Source organism: Hylobates moloch, unplaced genomic scaffold (assembly GCF_009828535.3).
Source record: "Hylobates moloch isolate HMO894 unplaced genomic scaffold, HMol_V3 SCAFFOLD_20, whole genome shotgun sequence".
Lineage (NCBI taxonomy): Eukaryota > Metazoa > Chordata > Mammalia > Primates > Hylobatidae > Hylobates > Hylobates moloch.
The window spans coordinates 32,125,562-32,131,561 of record NW_026652295.1 but is presented as its reverse complement, the minus strand read 5'-3'; positions in this window follow the sequence as shown (position 1 = coordinate 32,131,561).

The following is a 6,000-nucleotide window of genomic DNA, read 5'->3' as shown; positions in this document are numbered from 1 at the left end:
CTCAGTCTCAAAAAAAAGATCTTGCTCTGTTGTCCAGGCCTGAGTGTAGTGGCAGGATTATAGCTCACTGCAGCCTTGGACTCCTGGGCACAAGTGATCCCCCCCACCTCAGCCTCCCGAGTCACTAGGATTAGTCACATGCCACCGTGCCCAGAAGGGTTTTTCATCAACTGCTGGTTGATCATTGCTTGAAGGCTGCTTCTGGGGCCTTAACTCCCTGGCACCTCCAGCCTGCCCTGTGGCCATGACCAGCCAACCTCCCACAGCCAGAAAAAAGACCTTCGGGCAGAGAGTTGCCAAAGAGCTCAGTAAACAGGCTTCATAGGTGCAGAGGAAAGCTGAGGGATGCAGGCAGGGCATCCAGGGCAACTGCTGCAGCTATCTCCCAGCTGTCATCTATCTTCGTGTTCATGTAAGCATGTATGTGTGTATTTGGACCAAGTTTCACAGTCACAAGGAATGTTCAAGTGGTAAAAAGGCAGACAGGGTGCCGGGAGTGGTGGCTCACGCCTGTAATCCCAGCACTTTAGGAGGCCGAAGCAGGTGGATCATGAGGTCAAGAGATTGAGACCTTCCTGGCCAACATGGTGAAACCCTGTCTCTACTAAAAATACAAAAATAAGCTGGGAGTGGTGGCACGTGCCTGTAGTCCCAGGTACTCAGGAGGCTGAGGCAGGAGAATCGCTTGAAGCTGGGAGGCGGAGGTTGCGGTGAGCCAAGATCGCGCCACTGCACTCCTGCCTGGCAACACAGAAAGACTTCGTCTCAAACAACAACAACAACAAAAAGGCAGACAGGCTGGGAGTGGTGGTTCACGCCTCTAATCTCAGCACTTTGGGAGGCCGACGCGGGCAGGTCACCAGGCAGGAGATCAAGACCATTCTGGCTAACACGGTGAAACCCCGTCTCTACTAAAAATACAAAAAAATTAGCCAGGCCTGGTGGCGGGCACCTGTAGTATCAGCTACTCGGGAGGCTGAGGCAGGAGAATGGCGTGAACCCAGGTGGCGGAGCTTGCAGTGAGCTGAGATCAGATCATGCCACTGCACTCCAGCCTGGACGACAGAGCTAGACTCCATCTCAAAAAAAAAGTAGACAGAAAAACATCTCCCTCCATCAGCCCCAGACATTCCCTTCCCTCCGGAGGCAGCCCTTTTCCCAGCCTCCCTCCCACATGCCCTTCTCTTGCCAGTCAGTCTTTCTAGTGTTTACTCCAGCCCCAGCCACATCTAAGGCCTCAGTTCCCCGAGGCCCGGATCCTTGGTGACGGCTCATCCTGTCTTCATCCGGCTCTCACCCTGCTCAGCCAGTAGGCCAAGGATAGGAGCTCAGGCCTTGGAGACGTGGGGTGCCAGAGGCTGAGGGCAGGGCCTGGCTAACGGCAAACATCAGGACATATTGGTCCTGGCCAAACAGTAGGGACTGGGGTGGGACGTGCTGCTAGTGGCTCATCTGTCAGGTGCATGGCTGCTCACTGCCACCAGGGTTGGCCAAGTGCTTTCTGTTTACCCCCTGGGGGCTGGAGGAATGATGGGCAGCCTGCCTCACTCCCTCATTGTATTTTCAGAGCCCAGTGAGCCATGGCCCAGCTTTGGGTCCAGTCCAGCAAGGGTTTAGCCTAGGAGCCATGGTAGGCAGGGACTAAGGAATGAACCGGGAAGGGCTCTGAGGCAATGTTCTGCTTACTACAGTCGGCCCTCTGTATCTGTGGCTCCACATCCACAGATGTAAACAACTTCCATTTGAAAATATCTGAAAAAAACAAACAAACAAACAAACAAAAAAACAAATTTTAAAACAGTACAGTATAACAACCATTTACATAGCATTTAAATTGTATTCAGGGCCGGGCACGGTGACTCACACCTGTAATCCTAGCACTTTGGGAGGCTGAGGCAGGTGGATCACCTGAGGTCAGGAGTTCCAGACCAGCCTGAGCAAAGCCCCGTCTCTACTAAAAAATACAAAAATTAGCCAGGTGTGGTGGCAGGTGCCTATAATCCCAGCTACTCGGGAGGCTGAGGCAGGAGAATTGCTTGAACCCAGGGGGTGGAGGTTGCAGTGAGCCAAGACTGTGCCACTGCACTCCAGCCTACCAGCCTAGGCAACAGACAGACTCTGTATCAAAAAAAAAAAAAAAAAAAAAAAAAAAGGCCTGTTGGGGTGAGGGGGACTGGAAACCTACACCTGGTCTCTCAGGTTCAAAAGAAGCTGAGCTGCAGCCAATCATAGAAACCCAGCTAGGGCAGGGACTGTTCACAGCTGTACTCCCAACAGCCTCTCAATAGCGATTTGTTGGCCAGGTGCAGTGGCTCATGCCTGTAATCCCAGCACTTTGGGAGGCAGAGGCAGGTGGACCACCTGAGGTTGGGAGTTCAAGACCAGCCTGACCAACATGGAGAAAACCCATCTCTACTAAAAATACAAAATCAGCCAGGCATGGCGGTGCATGCCTGCAATCCCAGCTACTCAGGAGGCTGAGGCAGGAGAATTGCTTGAACCCAGGAGGGAGAGGTTGTGGTGAGGCGAGATTGCACCATTGAACTCCATTCTGGGCAACAAGAGCAAAACTCCATCTCAATAAATAAATAAAAATACAAAAAATTAGCCCGGCATGGTGGGGAGGCGCCTGTAATCCCAGCTACTCGGGAGGCTGAGGCAGGAGAATGGCTTGAACCCAGGAGGCAGAGGTTGCAGTCAGCCAAAGTCGCTCCATTGCACTCCAGGCTGGGCAACAAGAGTGAAACTCTGTCTCAAAAAAAAAAAAAAATTAAAATAGAGATTTGTTGACTGAATGAGGAGTGGGGCATGTTGGGGAGGAGTAGGGATCTGCCCTGGCCCCTGCCCCTTGCTCCTCTCTGCCTTGCCTCCACCCAGGGTAGCTGCCAAGGTGGCAAATGCCCAGCCCCTTGCCCACTCCAGGGGCCCACCCAGGCCCTTGGGCACTTCCTGAGTAGCAGGACACGTCCTGCCCTTCGTGCCCATGAAAGGAGGCAGCTTATCAGAAGGGAAAGGACACTGTGTTCAGGCCTGGCCATTTGCCTGGGCTGGAAGAACCATGTCTAGGAGCTGGTAAGCAGAGCAGACCTGGCTGGAAGGGCCTGGGGAAAGCAGACGATTGAGGCTCCGTGCCCCAGGCCAGGCCAGGACCCTAGCCTCTCTCAGGGTCCACTCAGCCCCTGCACTCCTTTTTACCATTCTGTCTTCTCTCCATTCCCTTCCTACTTCTCTGACTCTTAGTAGAGTTTTTCACTCACTCCATTCATTCAAGCACTATTTAAGGAATATTTTATGTTTGATTTTTGTTTGAGACAGGGTCTTGGTATGTTGCCCAGGCTGGTCTTGCTCAAGTGATCCTCTGGCCTCAGCCTCCCAAACAGCTGGGACTACACATGCGAGCTACCATGCCTGGCTCTATTTAAGGAAAACTTTATAAATGCTAGGCAGCTGGGCTCACAGCAGCAAACAAAACAGGCAACAATACCTGCCCTCATGAAACTTACATTCCAGTTAAGAGAGACAGACAATAAGCACATAAATAAATTAAATATATAATATGTTAGATGATGAAAGTGATCTGAGGAAAGATAAAGCAGGGCAAAATGGGCTGGACACGGTAGCTCATGCTGTAATCCCAGCACTTTGGGGGACCGAGGCAGGCAGATCACTTGAGGCCAGGTGTTCAAGACCAGTCTGGCCAGCATGGAGACCAGCCTGACCAACGTGGCAAAATGCTGTCTCTACTAAAAATACAAAAATTAGCTGTTGAAAAATAAAAAAATCACCTCATTGCCCCTAGGCTGGTCTCAAACTCCTGGGCTCAAGTGATCCACTCACCTTGGCCTCCCAAAGTGCTGGGACTGATTGTAAGTGTGAGCCACGGCACCCATTGCCTTATTTATTTATTTTTTAAAAATATTATGTGGTTTAGAAATACCCCCTTAGAAAGTGACAGCTGAGCAGAGGCCTCAGGAAGTGAGGTAGTGAATCACACAGACTCCCAGAGGCAGGGCCTCCAAGGCAGAGGGAACAGCAAGGGCAAAGGCCCTGAGGCAGGGTAAGCTGGGTGTGGGCAAGGAACAGCAAAGAACTCAGAGTGCATCTGGGCACAGTGGCTCACACCTGTAATTCCAGCATTTTGGGAGGCTGAGGCGGGTGGATCATCTGAGGTTAGGAGTTCGAGACCAGCCTGGCCAATATGGTGAAATCCCATCTCTACTAAAAATACAAAAATTAGCCAAGCATGGTGGCACATGCCTGTAATCCCAGCTACTTGGGAGGCTGAGGCAGGAGAATTGCTTGAACCCAGGAGGTGGAGGCAGAACCCAGGAGCTGAGATTGTGCCACTGCACTCCAGCCTGGGCAACAGAGCAAGTGAGACTCCATCTCAAAAAAAAACAAAAAAAAAGAACCCAGGGTGGACAGAGCACATGGAACAAGAAGGAGAGCAATAGGAGATGGGGTCGTAGACGTAGGGAGAGCCAGATGCCGGGGGCCTTGTCAGCCCTTGAAGGACTGGGGCGACGTGGAGTCAGTGCAGGAGTCTGGACAGAGGCCTGATGCTTTAGAATCACAGTAGTTCAGGGACATAGTGCTTACTATGTGTCAGTCTCCTTCCTAGGCACTGAACATGCATTCAACCACTTAATCCTCCCAATACCTTTATTAAAGATGAGGAAAGCCCGGTGCGGTGGCTCACGCCTGTAATCCCAGCACTTTGGAAGGCCGAGGCGGGCGGATCACCTGAGGTTGGAAGTTCGAGACCAGCCTGACCAACATGAAGAAACCCCATCTCTACTAAAAAAAAATACAAAATTAGCCAGGCATGGTGGTGCATGCCTGTAGTCCCAGCTACTCGGGAGGCTGAGGCAGGAGAATTGCTTGAACTCGGGAGGCAGAGGCTGCAGTGAGCTGAGATCACACCATTGTACTCCAGCCTGGGCAACAATAGCGAAACTCTGTCTCAAAAAAATAAAAAAATAATAAAAAAGTAAAGGTGAGGAAACCGGCTGGGCGCAGTGGCTCACACCTATAATCCCAGCACTTTGGGAGGCCGAGGCAGGCAGATCACCTGAGGTCAGGAGTTAGAGACCAGCCTGACCAACATGGAGAAACCCCATCTCTATTGAAAATACAAAACTAGCTGGTTGTGGCGGTGCATGCCTGTAATCCCAGCTACTTGAGAGGCTGAGGCAGGAGAATTGCTTGAACCTGGGAGGCGGAGGTTGCAGTGAGCTGAGATCACAGCATTGCATTCCAGCCTGGGCAACAAGAGCGAAACTCCGTCTCAGAAAAAACAAAAACAAAAACAAACAAACAAACAAACAAAACCCCCAAAAAATGACGAGGAAACTGATGTGCAAAGAGGCTGAGTGACTCACTCAGGGTTGTTACATGGCTAAAATACAGAAGAGCCAGGCCTCAGCGTGGCTCCGAGAGTTCAGGCTGAGATGCGCTCCATTTCCCTCCATCCAGCAGGCGATTCTCTGGGTTTTCCTCTAGGGCAGGGTTTCTCACCCTCAGTGCTGTTGACACTTTATGCCAGATCATTCCTTGTCATGGGGGGCTGTCCAATGCTAAATATTTCGAGGGGCAGGGGTAAAATTGTCCCCAGTTGAGAACCACTTCTTTGTTTTCCTGTCCACTCCACCTGCCACTGTCCCAGCTCAGGTCCACTCCTCTCTCACTGTGACCATTGTGAAGGCCTCCATATTAGCCCCTGCCCCCTCGCTGTACATCTTACCAGGCCACTCTCCCAGGTCTCCAGCCCTCACTCCCATTGCCCTGAGGATGAATGCCAAGCTGCTTAATTTGGCTTGTAAGGCCCTATGTAATCCAGCCCCTGCCTGCTTCTCCAGCTCTCATCCACCCCTATTCGCAAGTGTCCTTCTGCAAGCCACCCTCTGCTCATTCAGTCTAGTGCCATATATTGAACCTGACACCATGCTGGACACTGCAGACAATGGAAACAAAGCTCCCCCGAAACCCCTGCCCGCACCC